Source organism: Manacus candei, unplaced genomic scaffold (assembly GCF_025592945.1).
Source record: "Manacus candei isolate 608988 ecotype Guabito, Panama unplaced genomic scaffold, ASM2559294v1 h1tg000002l, whole genome shotgun sequence".
NCBI classification, from domain to species: domain Eukaryota; kingdom Metazoa; phylum Chordata; class Aves; order Passeriformes; family Pipridae; genus Manacus; species Manacus candei.
Genome location: NW_026138050.1, coordinates 8,829,761 through 8,848,960, shown reverse-complemented (window position 1 = coordinate 8,848,960; position 19,200 = coordinate 8,829,761). Strand labels below are relative to the sequence as shown.

General features: G+C 42.9%; 1 protein-coding gene across 1 annotated transcript in view; it reads left to right on the top strand.

Moving 5' to 3' along the window:
* XYLT1 (xylosyltransferase 1) overlaps window positions 1-19,200 on the top strand; it is a 597,640-nt gene that overhangs the window by 44,196 nt on the left and 534,244 nt on the right. The window lies entirely within an intron of this gene.

The window sequence follows — 19,200 nt, the reverse complement described above, 5'->3', positions numbered from 1 at the left end:
TTCACCATCCTGAATTCAAGAACTTCCAGGCTCTCACACCCACAGACCCTGAACACGTTTGCCCAGATGGTTTCTAGGTTTCTTTAACATATAAAAGATTGTCCTTCAGGCTTGTTTTTGTTTATCTTTCTATTTAATTTAAACAGAATCTCCTTCTTGCTACACAATGTCAATTTATTGTCCACACTCAAACCTTCTATCATGCCCTCACTGCTTACAAAATCAAGACTAGAATAGCAAAAGCTCTTGTTAGTTCAGTGTCTTAGTGTGTTGGACTTCATTCATCTCACAGTTATAAAAGCCTTCAGAAATGCAGAGAATCTGTCTCCCAGATTCCATGTAAAGTAAAGGTAGCTAAATCCTCTTTTTGCACTTGAAGGCTTTCTCATTAGTGTTTTGTTAATATAATATCATCATGCATAAATTAAACAGATTTTGATCTTGGCTGTACCTTTGCTTTTGCACTATCAGATAAATTTACCCCCACTGCCAGCCTGTATTCCCTGTCCTCACACTAAATGTTAATTCTCTCCCTTGATTCTTTTGTTACCAAGCTTTCAAACAGTACAAATTGCCTTCTGTCACCTTGTCAGGCATAGACACGCTTACAAATCCATTCAGCTGACCCGTAAAAAACACACTTACTGCTTTAGGTCCTGATTGTCAGTGATGGGTTTAAACTCCTGTTCTCCAGGCTTCTCCCTGGTCATCCCCTAAAGCACAGGGCAGCAGGTGGTGTCCCTTAGGTGACTCTGAGCCTGTCCTGATGGACACCTGTGGGAAACACTGCTTCAGTCTGCCACACAGCAGTCCCCGTGTCTGTGAGCTCTCAAAACCTGTAGCATTCTCCATTTGGATCACATTCCCCATCTGCTTTTGGTGTGTTATCCTTCAGAGCAGGTTTGGTGACTAAACATCCCCAATGCAGTGACTGCAGTGGCTGCCCATGAGTCAGTGTTTGGCTTATTCCTTTGTAGTGGAATGGATGTTGAATCAAAACACATTTGAGGATAATGGAAATGGCAGTACAGCTGTATCAGAACTGTGGTTTACATCTGAAGGTTAGGATACACTCCTTACTCATCCTTCCTCCCCACAGTGCCCAATTTTGGAAGGTAAACTTGAAGTGGGGAGCACTGGAAAATATAATGGCTACATGTGGAATGCCTATTGCTGAGAGGGCTGAAGTATCCCAGGGTACCTGAGAAGAAGGCAAAGGAAGTCACAGGGTTGTGTGATTTATTGGACTGAGGACAGTTGAGTTACTTTGCCTTGTTCTGCTCGACAAAGCAATTTCATGGGGATATCTTTGTATTTTTCATTACCTTATCAGAGAGATGACTGTTTTTCCCAAAGAGTTTTCTATGCAAAAAAACCAGCAAACTACATAAAGAGAAAAAATAGAGTCTCTCTCTTCCCCTTTGCATGTCTTTTCTCTCTTCATTTACACTTAAATGAAGAAACCCCATACTTCTCATGAGGGGAAAAGAAAAGTAAGGGCCTGGATTTACAAAGTGGTGGGAAGTTTATCAGGGAGCCTGGAGCTGAGGAAAGATAATTTAATTCCAATGCAAAAAATGCCAAGGAATTCATTGAAGTGGTACGTGGTTGGAAATATTTGCTCTATAGCTATGAAACTCGAGGAAGACCAACTTAGATCTGGCAGTTGAGATCATTGGCACAGTTGAGACTGCCAAGAAAAAGTAGAAGCAGTGACTAAGCATTGAGCTGCTGAGCTGCTGAGCTCATTTCTGCAGCAACATGAGCTGCAAGAGGTGTAGCACTGCCATCCACGGTGGAAACACTGGTTTTCTAAAGTGCTCAGCGTCAGTCTGCGGTGATCATTAATTACAGAGACTGCACAAGTTAATAATAATTATAATTATAACATTACTAACTGTTTGTATCACAGTAGTATTCAGAGACAGTCTTCCTGGTTGGAGTATATGTCAGTGGTGAGGACAGACTTGGCTGATGCTGTGGGTGCTGTGCTGGCAGAGATTGACTCTCCGAGTGCCTGCCCACATGAGATCAGCTTCACACCATGGCTGGTGGGGTCTTCTCAGTGACACTGTAGCAGAGCCATTGTTTTGAGTAGGTGGCATTTACTGTATAGCCTTCATTCTACCTCCCAAATAAGTGGAAAATAAAACATATTTCCTCTTGGGCCATCTCTTTCCTGAAAATACCTCCTTGAAATCTGAAACTCCTGAACCATCCGAATCACTCACTGTGTGAATTCAGCAATTCTCTCAAATGGTGAATTTTAAATAAATTTGAAAGAAGGTCTTTCTGGATTGGATTAATAGGTTTTATCTGAAAGCACTGATCTAAGCTCATCAATCTCTCTGAGCCCCTGGATGCACTTGCCAGAGGTAGCAGGGCCCCCACACCTACACACCTCGTGGGTGAGCCTGGGCTGGATGTCAGCCCTGCCATGGGGGATATTGTGTGCTGAGGAACAGAAAAGGAAAGAGCACATTCCACCCTGTGGCCAGCAGCGGGTGAGATGGTGTTCCTCCTCCCTGACCATCTGGTGCAGGCTCTGCCTCTGGGCCTGAAAGCAGCTGCACTTCAGTGACAGGGTCTCACCCAGACTTTCTAGTGACTTCAAGAATTAATTCAGTGTCTGTTAGAGTATGAAGCTAAGTTGTTTTGGTGCCATTCAGTCATTGCACAAGAGTGACAGCAGCCGTCCTAAGTGATAAGTCTTTGTGCCAGAGGCTGAGACTCCCTAGCTGGGAGCCATAACAGACTCGTGTGGCTTCAGACAGGAGCAATGGGGGGGTCACACAAGGTAATGGTGTCCTGCTTCTTGTGCAGCTGTGTCACTTCCCTTGCCAGCGCTTCCACTAGCAGCACTGCTGGTGTCACAGCTGGAGGCCTTCCCTGCACTGTGCTTTGTCATGAGTCATCTCCAAAACCCAAGCCAGGACAAAATTTGCAGATGGCTTTTGCCCACAGCAGCCACTGTGAGGTGAGGGGTGGTAACCCTCTGCAGAGGGCTAAAATGCTCCCGTGGCTGTGTTGCTGGAGGATGGTGCCAATAGCATTATTCTGGTGAGGGCTTAAGCTTATAGAGAAAGTGAACAAGACAGTCTAGCTTTGCTTGAGGAAAGAAATGAATTTAGCACTTTATTTCATGCTAATGATACTGAATTCTGAGATGAACAGACTGTGCCTTGCATTTTACATCTTTCACTCAACTTTGCTGTAAAAGCTGCTATAAAAATGAATTAAAAGACTTTCTTCACTCGGGTTAGCTCAGAGTAACTCTTCCTCTGGGTCATTTACTAATTCCAGGTGACTTGCAAATCCAAATTAAAGTGTAGGCATCTAAGGAGGTGTCAGGAACATTTAGAGCGGTCAGGGCACTGACCCACTGGAACCCAGGGTGTGGAGCTGCTCTGAGCAGTGCCCTGCCTCAGCATGTCGTTTTTGGCAAACCCAGCCTGTGCAGTGTGCAGGTGTGAGAGCCTCTCTGTGCACTAGCTAACAGCTGTGTCCACTCCCAAACTACTATTTCTCCCTAGATCTGATTTTTCAGCACCACACTGTTTGACTGGTAACTAGATAAGTGTCATAGTACCCTTTAAAGCACAGTCTTTGGCTCTAAATCACTCCCCAAACCAGTCAGAAACACCTTGGCCCAAGGCTTTGACTGCAAAGCCTGCTAGAGATGTTACATGTTTGGCCTTTGACCCTTTATCAGATTTATTGGGAGTTTTAGCTCATTGCTTACATTACTGAGCACTCAGCATTACAGTAACCAAGCAAAGGCCACCTGCTAATGACCCATCAGCTGTTGGCTGTCACTGGGAATCAGCCTTGATTGCCTGAGTACCCACATCCCAAACAGCCACAGCTGCTCTGAGCCATGCTCATTAAGGCTGTCCGGGATCCTCCTCTGTTGCTACTCCAGTCTCTGCCTTTTGCACTACTGTTCACATGGTATTTACCCCCTACTTCAGCACAGCCTGCAGAGGATTCACTGTGCTGCTCCTTGCTTTGTAAGTGCTGTTATTGCCCAGAGAAGCTGTGGATGTCCCATCCTTGGAGGTGTTCCAGGCCAGGTTGGATGGGGCTTTGAGTAACCTGATCTAGTGGACTGATGGTAGAGGAGATGGAACTAAATGATCTTTAAAGTCCCTTCCAACCCAAACCATTCTATGATTCTATGCTTTTCTGCCTTCCTACGTAAATTATTACCTGTCTGTAAGCCACAGTTTTTTCATCTCACCTTGTGCCCTCTCCTACATCCAGTCCCACCTTGACTCCACAGACCCACACCTTTACCTAGGAGGGCAAATTCTTCATCCCTGCCCACGGGATGACTGCTGCAGTATTTAGTCATTTCTTTGGAGAGGAAGGAGCTGTCTCAGATGTGACCTGGTTTCCTCAAGCATTGACCAGTTTTATTCCATGCTTTTTCCCAAGTCTGATGTATAGAATTCTTTACAAGTTTAGCTGTGGGCTACCCATTTTATCCCTGCCTAAAACAGAAAGGAAAAACTGGTTGCAGTCACTCTTCTCACTTGGTCTTGGCAATTCCAACTGAGAGTAATTTGTCAGCAATACAAATAGGGGAAACGCTGGGCACCTGATCTGCATGAATGGAGCAAGAGAAAATGCACAGCCTTCTGATTTAAATTAATATTGATCCAACTAATAGGAATCAGAGGACCAAAATAAATTACATAAATGGAGTGATCAAGACGAAAAATTTCTAAAGAGTAACCTTGTGTTAATGGAGCTGATTTTTCTGATGTCAAGTAAAGACATAGAGAAGGATAACACACCATTTGTTTGGAAAGATACTGGGCACTTCTGCCTCCTGCTCTGACTGCCTAGGACTGCTGAGGTAGGAAATTATTTCTAAGAACTCAGTATAAACTTTAAAAAGCCCTATTTTTTTCCAATTTCACCTGACTCTCTGTGAAAATACCCAAAAGCCTGAGGCTGCCAACACGTTTTTTGTGACTGATAGCCCTATTTCCCTTCATTTGGGGAGTCTCCCCAATTTGCAGGTGTAAGTAACCTTTGCTGGCAGGAGCTCAGGTAATGCTGCAGGCAGTGCCTGTGAGCTCTCTGCTCCTGTGGAGGGGCAGAGCAGCAATTCAGGCAGCAGGCAAACAGGCAGGGATGAACGGGAGCTGGGGGCAAGAGAATCAGTTCAAAGCCTCTTGGAACAGGCAGAAAGAGCAGATAACATTTTAAAATGCTTCTACTCCTACACTCAGCCCTTGCTAATTTGCTAAACAGATGTTGCTTAACCTGTAACTCCAGTTGCTGAGCGCTGAACTTCTCTCCACGGGGGAGGACATGATTGTGGAGAAGCACATCCTGGGCACACTGGCCTGGTGGCTGGTGTAGGATCCTCTCACAAGGGCCTCATGGACATGTTTTACCTGGTTGTGTTCTGCAGGTAGCAGAGAACTGCAGTGTCCCTCCTAGGATTTGTGCAGTACAGTTTGTGAGCATCTTTGCTCCCTGTGGGCAGCCTCGTACAGAAACAGGGCATTGTCACTGCTGTCCTGGTAGGCAGGGCAGGGGAGGCAGCTGGTTAGGTCTCTGTTTGCCAGGTGGTATCTGTTGTGCCTTGGGAGAGGGAGTTCAGGAGATTTCCCTTGCTGAGGCATTGATATGCAGAGTGGAAGTGGGACTCAGACAAACCCTGTCTGCTGTGGAAAAAATGTCATGGTAGAGACATTTTGTCCCACCCACACTTGTCTCTGAGTTTTAACATAGCCAGGCACCAAAAGTACTTGACATACTGTACCTCACAACATTCAGAGTAGGTCTTGTAAGCCTGGTTTTCCAAATGGTGATGGTGGCTAATGGGCTGCTTATTTCAAACTTGTTGAAACCTGGTTGGAGACAGCCTGTCTCTTCTCCAGCTCAGCAGATCAAGAATTTGTTTCTACTCCTTACTCTGTCATCTGAAGATCAGATGTCCCCTTGAGGGCATTCAGAGGGGTCTACTGTATATCACTGGGGTTTCCCCAAGAGGAAACTGGGAATGTGGCATCTCCAGCTCACCAGTTTGATCCATGCCCTCCCTTACTGAAATGTTCTGTCACCTCCCACTGCTGCTACCCCTGACAGCAACCATGGTGAAAAAATTTCAGAAAGAGAGTGTGGTAAGAGAAAGACTTTAAACAAAGTTTGACATTCACTAGAGCTGCTTCTGAAGACTTTGAAACAGCTAAGGGAATTTGGATGTGTCATTTTCAATCTTTCTAGTTCAGTTCAATTTTTATTGTATAGACTTTATTTGAATGTCTCAGTGCATCAAACATTGCTATTACTGGGTGTGGAGCTGTACTAGATTATTGTGTTAAATACATTACACACTGCTGCTTGTTTTGGAAATCTAACATTTTTTCATGACATTTTTCTGACATTATAACTTTAGTCATTCAAACTCATGTTACATTAGTACTTTCTTGCATATTTAATACATTTCAGTTTTATCTTTGCAGCAGTTGCCAAAGTCTTCAGACAAAGCTTTCAAAAAGTACAACAAGTGTAAATCTCCATTAAAAAGTTTTGAGAAGATTATTCCAGCTCTTTTCCTGTGGTAATGATTTCTGTGTGTTTGGTAGAGAGCTCATGTGCTGTGGTGCTTTAGGACACTGTGCACACAAATTCAAGGGACATAAAAGAAAGACTGAGATAGTGAATCTATAAAACAATATGGCTTCATAATAGCAGAAAAGCTATGTTATTCCCAGTACTCAGAAACTAATCTTTCCTATCCATTAACTGTTAGTTACTAGCAGAACATTTGCTATCAAAAAGGAATATAAACAGTCAATATGGACATTTTAAAAATATTAGCTGGAGGAATGACGAGAAGTGAAGAGCAGAGCATGCACATATGCAATGTGCAGATGTTCTCCACTGCATTATATGGCCAACAGAAGTGTGCAAAGACAGTTGTGTTTATCATTCTATGAAGTCAGTAATTTGCATTTAACACTCAGCAGATCTTCTGTCATCCCTCTTCCTCATTTTCATAGAAAATTCTTCCAACATGAACACAATTTCTTCTAGCTTTGAAGTAATGTATGTCCCAAATGCCTACTTGAGACCAACGCCAAATGCCACCATCTAATAAAGAAATAAAGTTTCCAGCAGAAGAAAGCTCTGTTGCCTACCTTCAGGGGGCTCTGCCTGTGCAGGTGCTAGAAAAACATCTCTCACTCAGTTCTCTTCCATTGCAAAGGCCCTGGTGCTGTTGTCCCTTTGTCATCTTTTGGTACATGGATAATTGATCTCTGGGGAACTGCAGCACTGCAGTGCCCGCAGTTACTGAGCTCAGTTGAGTGGTAAATATATAGTGTTTAACATTTGTGCTTCACAGAGGAGGAGAAGAAGGACAGTCACATTTGATGAGCAAATTATGTCTTCTGAATTTTAAGTTTTAGAAAATCATTTGGGCTGTCATAAGAGCTCAGATACTTGAGAAGGTCGTGCAATAAAAGCAGAGGAATGGAGATCTGACAATACTCCTTCCCAGTAAAACCAAGAATTGCCAGCTGGAAAATGATGATGAGGGTAATCTATTGGAACTTGAAGAAGAAAAAAAAAGAGAAAAGAACTGAAGAAAGGAGAAATGTCTCAGATATTAGTTAGGTTTGCAATTATGGAGGAAATCTTTGTGTTTAGCTATTGTCCCTCCAGATGAGGCCATCACATTGATCCGGGTTCAGGAGGCCCTGTTGCATGGGAAGAAGGAGTATAGAAATTGCTGAGTGAAAGGGAAAGGGAACAGAAACAATTTTAGGCTTTTATTTAAAACTGGAGGACCTCACTCTTTGCTGGCACAGTTTGTGCCAGCCTTTTTTACCAGTATACAGAAAGAGCAAAATATATTTCTCCTTTTGACTCGTAACCTCTTCTGATGCGGCAGCAGAAGGCACAGGTGAGCAAGAACCAGGGTCACCAGAAAAACACAGAGAACACTGGAAATCCTGGCTGTGTCTTATATCCCCTTGTATTAAACCAGCTCAAAGCATCAGTTATCATGAAGTCTGGAGCCTCTGTTTTCGAGCAGAGAACTGTGACAGAGCTTTGCATCCAGTCCTGTTGGCACTGGGTGGCTGCAACAGGACTGGGACCCCAAATCTCTGAATCCTGGGCCCCATTTCCTTCCAGACCAGCTCTGTTCCCTTCAGGTCTTGATTTATAGAAGACAGCAGAATAGCTTGGCTGAAAGGATGATGTATAAATGTGAGGAGTATTGAGCACACTGCATGAAAAAATAATCAGTTTCTAGAACTGCTAAATTGACTTAACTGAAAGCTGTGCCTGTAGAACTCCCAGAATATGGAATATTGTAATTAATTGCAATTAATAATGAATGGTAGGCAGTTAATTAATTGATTGTCATTTTTACTGAAGTGCAGAGCAACAATCCACAATATTAGAGCCTTGTTAGTTTGGCCAGCTCTTTTTTAGCCACTGTGTTACCATCACATGGGGTCCAGAAGGCAGGGTCATTACACGTCAGATACGTGGAAGAGGGTGTGTGGAGATCTCTGACAGAGAAAACTTCCTTTAGCCCACTCTGCCTTCCTCTTCACATGAAAATAATTCAAAATAAGTATTTGAAATTCCTGATCACTTGGCATTATGGGGGAGGAAGGAATGATAGAAGTAGAAATTTCTCCAGACCTGACATGCTTATGTATATGAGCAAAATTCTCGACTACAGAAAGGCAAGAAAAAATGAATATTCAAAGCCAAGGCATTCAATGGGTTATAAAACCTTTCCTTAACCCATAAGTAGGAAAGAGTGGTACCCAATGACCTGAGTGCTCACAGCTGACATGTCCTAAATTTCATTCATACTCCTCTCTCTTTTTGGAATAACTCCTATGAGCAGAGAATTTCTGGTGAAGTGAAGATTGGCCTTCTTTTAATTTTATCCCATTATTGTGCATTCAGATGGCTGCCTGGCACATGTCTGTGCTGTGTTTACACAAGCATATCCAGGGAATGCTGCACCATGGATGCTAATTACCACCCCCACCCCCCCAAATAGCTCCTTCTTCCTGGTTCATGTCACTCCTTAGTGTCACTGCTAATGGGAAAACTGGAATTCAGGGGAGAAATTCCTGCCTGAATTTTGAGCTGTAGCAAAGATGAGGTGCCTGCAGTCTGAGGCATAGCTTTTCAGTTCTCTGAGTTTTGCTTAACTGTGGGGGACCAGGCTGAGCCTCCTGAAGCACTCACAGCTCTGGTGAAAGGAAACCTGGTCTGCTTGTAAGAGTGTGTTTGATGGGCAGTGTCACAGCTGCGACTGCAGGGCCAAATCAGAGAGTGTAAGCAGGAAAGTGGGAGGTTAGTGCAAAGCCACAGGAATATTGTGCAAAAAGCATGTGGGAACATTAGGTCCAAAGGAATGAGGCATGAAGAAGACCAGGATGCTGTGGTAGGGAAGCAGGAATGCAGGGATGGAGTAGCTGGAAGGAACTGGAGAATGGTTGCTGTAGGGAGACAGGGATTGGACATCTGGTTGGGGGCTGAGGACTTTGCAGAGATACAGAGAAGCCTGAGGGATATTGAAGGGGATGGAGAAAGTATAAAGGGTAAGAAGCAGTAATTCCTATGAAAAGTCTTTATAGAAATATTTGAATCTCTTATGTACAAATCTGTGTGAAAATCTGTATCAGCTGTAACTATAATATGTTCATCCTGGAGACAATAAGAATGTTTTATGGAAAATAAGCTCTCACTGGTTTAATTTCTTCTTCATGCTTCTCAACGGCAAGTAGGGAAACTACAAGGAGATCTAACTTGCCTCCTCTTCAAGAGCATCATGAGACTAAGTAAGTGTTTGTCTAAAGTACTGTAAAAGAATAATATCAGTGCTTTTTAACAAAAATCAGTTAAATGAGACTCAGTGATTTACTGTGTTGAAAATTACTAAGAACCGACCACCCGCCTTTGTCTTCCATTTAAAACTCATGTCTCCTCTAAAATAAACAGAACAAAAATGCCCCAGGCCCAAAGAACTCTCTTGTACTTTTGAGCCATCTTTTAGCTCACATGAGCTCTCCTTTAAAGAAAATAATCTTTTATCAAGCTCCCTGACATGCAGTGGAGCTGAATTCAGCAGGTTCAGATTTACTGACTTGAATGCACTGTGCCAGCTTTTGATGGAGAGCAATATGGCCTGACAAAAGTTCTATGTTTTTAAATAAAGTTCTCATGCAAATGCAGCTTAGAAGACCTTTAAATAAACAATAAAAATCTTCTATTTCATCCATGCATATAAATTTACATTAATCTGCAGCTGAGTTAACAAATGCTATTTTTTGCCTTAAATACCGGGTTTGATGAAAACAGTATTTTGTGCCAAGCTGGTTATAATGATGGTGTAATTCAGGAAATATATGAGACATTAAAACTCTGTGACATCTCCTTCCCATGCTAAAGACCGTAAGAGGGATTGATGGGACCAATAAATCCATTCCCATAGGGAAGACTGTAGAAAAACCAGGAAGGAGTACAAAATATAGCCCACCTGGTAGTTTTATGGCCCTATCTGAATGCTGCAATCATTTTAAAGAGATGCTGATTAGTATCAGCAACAGGAGTTGAATTGGCAGCATCAGGAGCATCAATTTCAACAGCAGCTCTGGAGGTCCTTACGTTCCCATTTTGTGACTTGGATGCAAATGATTCATCCAGTCAGCAGGTGCTGTTCAATCTGTACCAAATATATGGAACCAACAGATGAAGGAATGCAGAATGTGCACTTAAAGAAATAATTGAATGCCTCAAATGTCACTAAAATTTAATTATTTGAAAAGATATTTTAGAGTGCAGACAGAAAGTAGACAGAAAAGATACAGGCCTAGCTCTTTGGTGGAGTGAACGTGACCACATTGGTTTTCCTACCTGGGAATCTGGCACAGAGATGGTTCTTTCCCTTTTGTCATATAGTTTCCATGCCTGAACCTCTTCCAGCTAAAGCCCTATCAAGCAGCAGCAGTTGGCTCCAGCCAGATCATCAGGATTCATCTGACTGAGTCTGAAGGAGAAGAGGCAAAGCATTGCAACCCAGAAAGGCTGTGAATTTGGAGTTCACAGGGCTCAGCAGGATTTGCAACAACCTGCACCAGGGACAGGCAGGGAACTCGTGGCCCTTGGACTAAAACAGACACATTTCCACCTGCAGGAGGTGAAGCAAGAGAGCTGCCACTCTGCCAGAGTGCTCCTGGTCCCAGCACAGTGAATTCCACTTATCCATACAGTGTAAACATATATTTTTCTCCTCACAGCCATTTGAAGCTCCAGCTATGTTGTGTCATAAATACAACTTTTGCTGTACCTATTAGCCTGGCACTTTCTTTTTTGTGCTCTTTCCCATGGAACCAGTTTCTACGGAATTTAATGACAAATTGAACTTACATCAGCAAAGCCTTGAGTGAGCTGGCCATTGATCTTTTGGCAGAATATATCAGCTCTGTTATTCATGGTGGTTCCATTCCTACCAGCATTTCTTTTTTCCATTCTTTGTTGTTAATAAAAGAAGGGTAGGAAATACCTACTAAGCTCATTATCTTTTCTGTACCCCAATTTTTCTGCTAATTTCCTGATGTTTTAATTTCTTTCTTATTTTGGTACATTTTCCTTTAAGGCATCGTAATTAATGGACTGTACTAATTTCCTTTGAGACAACATTCTTAATTGCTGTAATTCTCACTTATGTCTTTTAGGCATCCCTGCTGGCATTGATTCATTTCAATTTGCATTCCTGAATGCTGTAACTATAAATACTCAATACATGAAGGAGCTAGTGTCTTGTCCTCTGAATGCTATACATGTTTTTCTTTGCATTTTTGTGGCAAAACTAAATGGTGACTTACTGTTGTAACCTTATCTTAAAAGCTGGTACGTGTGTGCCTTTATCATGTTCAGTAGGTTGTGCTTTGGGTCGGTGGTAGAGTGACAGGGTGATGTGTTCCACTGTGCACACCTGCCACTTTTGAATTATTTTGAGAATAATAACCTTGAGGAGTTCTTTTTTTAAAACCAAATTGTCCAAACAAATGAGTTTTCCGGGGGTAGAAATTACAAGTTATGAATAGGACTTGCAAATCTAGAAAAAAAAATATGTGCTGGTGACAAAAGATTTCTTTATGTAGAAAAAGCGTGAATGGGATCACCTGAAGCTGGAGGTCTCCAACCTGGATGCTGGATGAAGGCAGCAGGAACAGCACAGCGAGGCCATTATGCAGAAGCATTTTGCCTCTGCACTTCCCTGGTGCCAGCGATTGCCCTGCCCTGGGGATTGGCACAGGGTGAGGCTCTCCTGCCACTGCCCCCCATCTCATGTTAGCTTTGAACTCAACAGCTTTGAGTGGATGTTTTGCTTCTGTCAGCTCATTTCCTGCAGGCCACCAGAAGGGAAAGAAGTTTTAGTCTCAGCTGTAAATCAAATGGAACAAAGCGAAGCAGCTCTGTGTTCTGTTACCAAACTCTGGGTCACCTGGTCCTCCAAGTTTATCCTTTGGCCTTTCACCCCAGTACAGTTACTTCTTGCAGGCACAGAACTTCAAAATGAGATGAAAATTACTTGGTTATAATTTAAAATAAGTGTGTCCAGATTTCTCCAAATGCAGTAAAAATATTCTCTACAGGGGAGTCCTATTTATAGATCAAAGAAATGCACAAATAATCCACTCTTTTGTTAGTATCCCTACAAATGCATTTCCATGGACGGGAACATGAAATGTGGCTCTATGATCAGCAGTTGAAGCAGTTGCAGTTTCTGTACTGATGACAGAGAGCTGTGATGGACAAAGATTGCTGGGTTGCAGTAAAATGGACAGGGATTGAACAACTGTCGTCTCACCAATTAAGATGATTAGTCAATGAATTAGGACAAGAATTAAAAGCCTAATGCACAAAAATAATATTTACACTGGTGATTTAAACTGCTTTTATAGATTACTTCTGTTCAAATTTGTGTTCACTGCACATCACTTACAAACAATTAGTGGTGGGCAGCACACAGAATAGGCAGGAGGCAGAAAGCATTTCCTGCTGCTCCAGCATCGTGCCCACCTCAGATCCCAGCAATGCTGAGGGGCTCAGGGTGTTGCCTGCTGGAACAACTGCTAATTACCAAGTCCCGAGGGTAGCTAATTAGATGGGTTTTGTGTTTTATCTCAGGAACTTGTGCTGGGTGAGCATGAGGAGAGCAAAGGAGAAACCTGTCCCATGCTTTCACTCTCATTCACTTTCACACCTTCTTCATTCTTATTAGCTTGGGAGGTTGTCAGCAGGATGGGGAAAAGCTCCTAAAAAGAGTGCTGGAAAATACAACACAGTGTCACTGCAAAGTGCACAGGGTGAGAGAGAGAGAGATACAGGAAAGAGATGAAAGTGGTCATAGGAAAGAGTAACAGTAACTTAGTTACTTGTCAAAAAGTGTACACAGCCAACCACAGTGTTCAGCAAAGTCTCTGCTCATTGATCTATTTGCTGATCATCTTTTTGATGTCAACATATACAATATTTGTAGCACCTTTCCAAAGTGAGCTGTTCCTGTACAGAGAGTTTTGTGCTCCCAGTTTACCTTCCTACAAGTCAGTATTTGCACCAAGCTCTGAGCTGGACATTCTGCCATGTGCTGAGAGTGGACAGACCTGGCTTTCTCTGCAGATTTGGTTTTTATTAATAATAAATTGGCTCATTCTCCTTGTGTCTTGGTTGGAAACGGAGATAGATGACTTAAAATGAGAGTGAATTAAATTTCAAGATGTTTTGGGAACTTGAACAAGCTGGGCTGTGTTCCAGGAGGCTTTACAAAGAGACAAAGACAAGAGGGCAGACAGCAGAAGTGGTGAGAGCAGACCAGAGAAAGTAAAGTGGTGGCTGGCAAGGAGCAGGGAGAGAGTGATTCCCCATGCAGAATGGGAAGTGTTGTGAAGGAGGTGCTGCTGCACCCGTTCTCTGCACAGAGCAGGTTTGTGCTTCAAATTGTTTTTAAGTGAATCAAACTAGGAGGAAAATGCTTTAAAAATGTTGCACCTTTTCCCTTTCCTTCCTTCTTCCTACAACTGATGTTACTCTCTTTGCCATTTTCTCATTTTTCTCAAGTTTCTATTAGCTTTGCGCAAAGTGAAGGAAAATACTCCTTTTTCCTTGATTCCTTTTCCTGCCAAGCAGTGTTTCCAAGGATAAAAATCTGAAAACAGCTGTACATCCCTGGAAGTGTTCAAGGTCAGGTTGGATGGGGCTCTGACCAACCTGGTCTAGTGGAAGTGTTCCTGCCCATGGCAGGGGGGTTGGAATGAGATGGTCTTTAAGGTCCCTTCCCACCCAAAGCATTTTATGACTCTGTGATTCTATGACATGGAAAATGCTGCTTCTCCTCAGACAAGGCAGATGTCAGTGAGGGCACAGGTAGCCTGACCTCACCTGCAGGAGTCCTGGATGCAGCCACAGAACCCCACCAGCCCCCAAGGGGGGGATAAGGAATGGGCTGCAAGTGCAGAGTGCTAAGCAGCAGTGGGAGGAACAGTATCTGAGAAAAAACAGCAATTATCTTGTTTTTCTTTGGGCAAAACAGTAGGTGGCATGGTAAGCTGACAGCATGACATGTTGTCCCATCATTTAAAAAGTCTTTGGAGTGGTGTATTTAGGTAATGCAGCAATACCTGGTTGATGGGGCTGCATAGAAAAGTATCTTTTTTTCCAAGTACCTTTTTAAAAAGAGTATCAATTCTTTTTTTTTCCCATTCTTCTGTAATTAGTTTGCATTCATTGGTATTTTCTTATGGAGAAAATGATGAATGGGTCTTAAGTTAACACTCCTTTGCTTGCAAATGAACTTAAAATAAGTCCATTTAATAAATGTAAGAGAGCCAAAGGGAGGGTCTAGTGATTTATTGATTTTTTTTTCAAATTAATACATAAAAGAAATTTGAGCAATATAATTTTCAGCTAGCTTCATAAAAATAAATAAGCATATTTTGCAAAGCATTATTAAAGCAGGAAGAGAAATAAACAAGACAACATTGTGCTATGACTGGGATTCCATTTTTGCAAAAGAATGGCGTACCTAGTCAAAGAAAATTAATAATTAATGGTCTTATCCTCTGAAACATCAAAGGAGAAATGACAGATTTTCTGTTATTATGCAGAATTTTCAGTGAGGAAAGCATAGGCAAAAGGTAATAAACCTGCACTGCAAGAATTGCTCCTCCAGCAGTTTTTCTTGTCTGTAAAGTCACAGAACTAATTGTGCTGTGCTCTGCTCCTTACATAAAGTTAATTCATACACCTGTGACTCAGTTTGCCTCCTGCACACCGAGCAGCCAGGAGCCCTGTGGTTGATGTGCTGTGTTTTAGACGGTCATATTGAACAGACCAGCAGCCAGTCTGACCCAAAGGTGAAGGGTGGTTAAGCTGTTATCCTAAAGGGGTACAAAGAATTAAACCAAGTGTCAGTGCCTGCATCCCGTGCTGTGAACTCAGGCTGCAGCTCCAGCAGGAGTAACTCAACTTTTCTTCCTTCTCCTAGTTTAGCATCTGCCTCGTAAATTCTCCTTCCTGAAACTGCCTGACATAGGAGCACACTTATTTAAGGTCAGAGCTAGTTTTTTGATAGCTTCCATAATGGTGACTGCCATTCTTAAGAATATATACTGTAAGAAATATAAATCGACTGGCCTTTGCTGCCTGATGCTGTTTGTCAAAGTTCTCAGCTGTGAAAAATAAATATCATCGCGCTCTCGCCTTCGTTGCCAACACCACTGATGGAACGAGTGGCTAATGGGTCTGTGCTTAAAAGCCTGGCTGCTGCTGGGGGGTTGCTGAAGCCATTTGTTTGGGAAGGGAGCTGTTGTCACTGGAGTCTCAGCAAGCACTAACTTTCCCAAGAAAGAGCAGGAAACCTGTATTTAAATTATATAATAGTTTGCACCAAAGTAACACCATGGAGCTTTACTGTGCTCTAGAAACCTGCTCCTTCCCTAGCTCTGCTTCTGCCTGGGTACTCTCTTCACATTAAGATGCACAAGTGGGAGAAGGTAAGTAGGGTTTTCTAGATTGCACCTCACCATGTGAAAATGAAAGCCAGAATGAGTAACTTCAGCAGCTTTTGAGAGCAGCAAGTTCTGCTGAGTGATGGAATGTGCAAAAACCAGTAGAGGTTCACCATGGAAAAATTAATTTGAAGTGCTGGCAAGGAGATCTGTCTGTTCATGTGCTAAAGCACTACAGAGGTCCACAAAGGTGGCCTTCAGTATTTGTGTGATTGACAAAATTCAGCCATCTGTGGGGATGCACCTTCCTTGGCCTTTGTGAGTGGCAGCAAAGGCAGCAGCTGAGACTTGCTTGGGTTGCCTGGAGTGGCTGTGGAGCTCAGGGCTCCTCCACTGGCACAGTAGATCTCTCTGTACATACCACAGCACTTGTTTTTTGCTCCTTTGTGTCCAGGCTCTGCTCTTGGAAGAAGAACAGGATTATAGTAAAGAATGCTGATGCTACGGAATAAGTATTTTCATATGCTGTGTGAAGTTACTTCTCTGGAAGATTTAGCTGTGCTGGCACAGCAAAGCTCTGTATATCTGTGCCCATTCCTCTTGTATCAGCCAAGTGTAAAGAGCCAACTCTGAGATGTGCTGTTGATCCTCAGAAGCTGATAAAAATTCCTAAGTGACTCATGGATTCTTGATTCAGTTTTCAAAAAAAATTGTTACAGCAAATGTTGAGATGTACAGATAGTTTAGTCATGACTTAAATGTAGATGGAGTACCACAGTTAGATGTAGCCTGTAGCATTTAAGATTTACACTTGATATGCAAAGCAGCTCAGCAATACATCTTAAACTCTTGTTCTCCTAAGGATTAGTGTAGATAAGTCTGTGGAAACATCTCTGGGGCAAATAGCAAAAAATCTGCCTGTCTGGTCCAAAATTCAAAGTGAATTGAAACTAATACATCTGGGGCATTTTGGAAAGGTTAGCTAACTTCTGTAGAAATGTAAATAAATCTCTACACTTGATTTGCAGGTTTGAAGTTATCTTACCTGTAGATATTGACAGAAATCTACTTGAGTTATTGGCTGCATCACTTTGGTCGTCTCACATTAACTCATCTCTGCTTGTGTGACACCATGTTCAAATCTGTTGAAGCCCCTGCAGCTTGGCCACTGATTGCACATGTAGATTTTTCTCAGAGTTTTTAGAACAGTTGCCATGCAGTGAACTCAGCTGTAAAATTCACAGTGTCTGAAAGGTGAACTTGGAAAAATACAAATGTAAAGAACACTTCACACCTTTCTGCTGGTTGCTTTTTATAGTGTAAATTCATACTCAGCTTCTTAGTATAGAAGATCATATGAGGACAAAACTGTGGGTTTCTTTCAATCACAGCCCGTTAGCATAACAGGACTCTTATTTTCTTCGAAGCTTCTCAGTGGAACCTAAAAATATTAAATCATTTACACTGATAGTGTTCCTGTGCCTCCACTTAGAGATATAACATCATCCTACCGCTCACTTGTGACTTTTCCCCCAGCTGGACACTGTTTGGCTGGGCAGTGAGAGCTGGAGATGATGCTGTAGGCAAACTCCTCAGCTCCTCTCCCACAGCAGAGGGTGGCTTCAACACAGGTTCTTCTAAAAATACACTACAGCTTGGTAAGTGTTATAACAGCACCCTTGCTTTTTATGAATGCAGCCTTATCTAAGCTTGAGTGAAAGCTTTTGGGCACTCTTAGCAAACACTTCTGTGGTGTAGGAGTTTTGCTAATGACCTCTAATGAGCAGCAGCAGCAGCAGAGCCACCGCAGAGCAAGTGGAGCGGCCGGCGGGCTCGCACCCGTGTGAGGGGGTGATACTGCACACCCCACACACACAGACCCAGCCAGGATGGGGTTTGTCACGACAAGTGACTAACTGTGAAGGGTACAAAGCTGAAAGTCTGCTGGCTGCTGCCTCAGCTCTTGGCTGAGAAGAAGAAATGGGAGTAGGAAGAGGTTGCAGCTTGCAAAGGCATTTCTGTGCAACAGGGTGGGTTGTGAATCAGAGGCAGTGAGGATGGTGCTTTGCAAGCTGTTCTGTAGCTGATTTGCTTTCTACAGCAAAGCACCCTGTCTAGCACCAAGAGCCACTTTCCCTGGGTGACACAACATTACAGCTTACAGTCACCAGCAGTTTCAGCTGGGACAGATTTCTGACCTACCGCTGTCATCTACCATCCCTCCCAGCCCATGACATCCTGTACCCCTCTGAGGTGCAGCTGGAAATCTTGACCAAAGGCTGTTTGCTTGTGCCCTTGGCTGTTTGAGGGGGTGGGGATGTGCCTGGCACAGCTTGCTCAGACCCCTGTCTGTTGGAGCAGCTGCCAAAACCTTTAGTGGGAATGGGGAGGGGTTTTGCTGTTTGCTGGGATACGTGGCAGTTGCAGGACTCAATTCCTAATGTGGAAGGAAGCAGTTTATTTCCTGAAATGAAGAATACAAGGAAGTCTCAGAGAGCGAGGTCAGATCTCTACAATGACAAGAGGAGTTGTCAGTCAAACTCTGAGCATCAATACAATGTCTTCTTGTAAAGACTGGCAGGTGTGTGTAAACTCTGCGCATTGCAAACCACTGAGGAACTATTCTTTCCTAATACTTTGAAAATTTGGAAAGATTTCAGCACATGCCTCCATTACAATGTTTTATTCGTGCAACACACATTACATTAAAATCACATTGAAAACACTTAAAGCCAAAGAACAGAGAGAGGAAGGAGGAAAAATCCTGGTGAAGGCTGGAACAGATTTGCCACATCTGCCCCTCAATACCCCATCACCAAGGGGTGCTGTTTGACAGCCTTCATCTGCTCCCAGTTGTGCCAAGATACCTGAAGAAATACACCTTATTCTGTCCTTGCCTGTGAATTTCTTTGCCTTTATGGTTTCTCTTTATTGGGCAATTGTCAAGGACATGTAATTCCCACTCTGTTTAAGAAGCGTGCTTTATAACCTCAGTGTAGGTAAAGCAGTGGTCTTGTTAACAGCAAGTGGGAAGATCCCAAACTTTTGGGATGTTTGTGAAACTTCACAAGTTTTTTCCCAAATGACTTAAATTTTTTCTTTGAGAACTAAAGCCTATTTCTCCCCTCCATACTTTGATGTCTTTATAAATACTGGAAAACTGTCTCCCTGTCTGCTGTGGCTCTACATT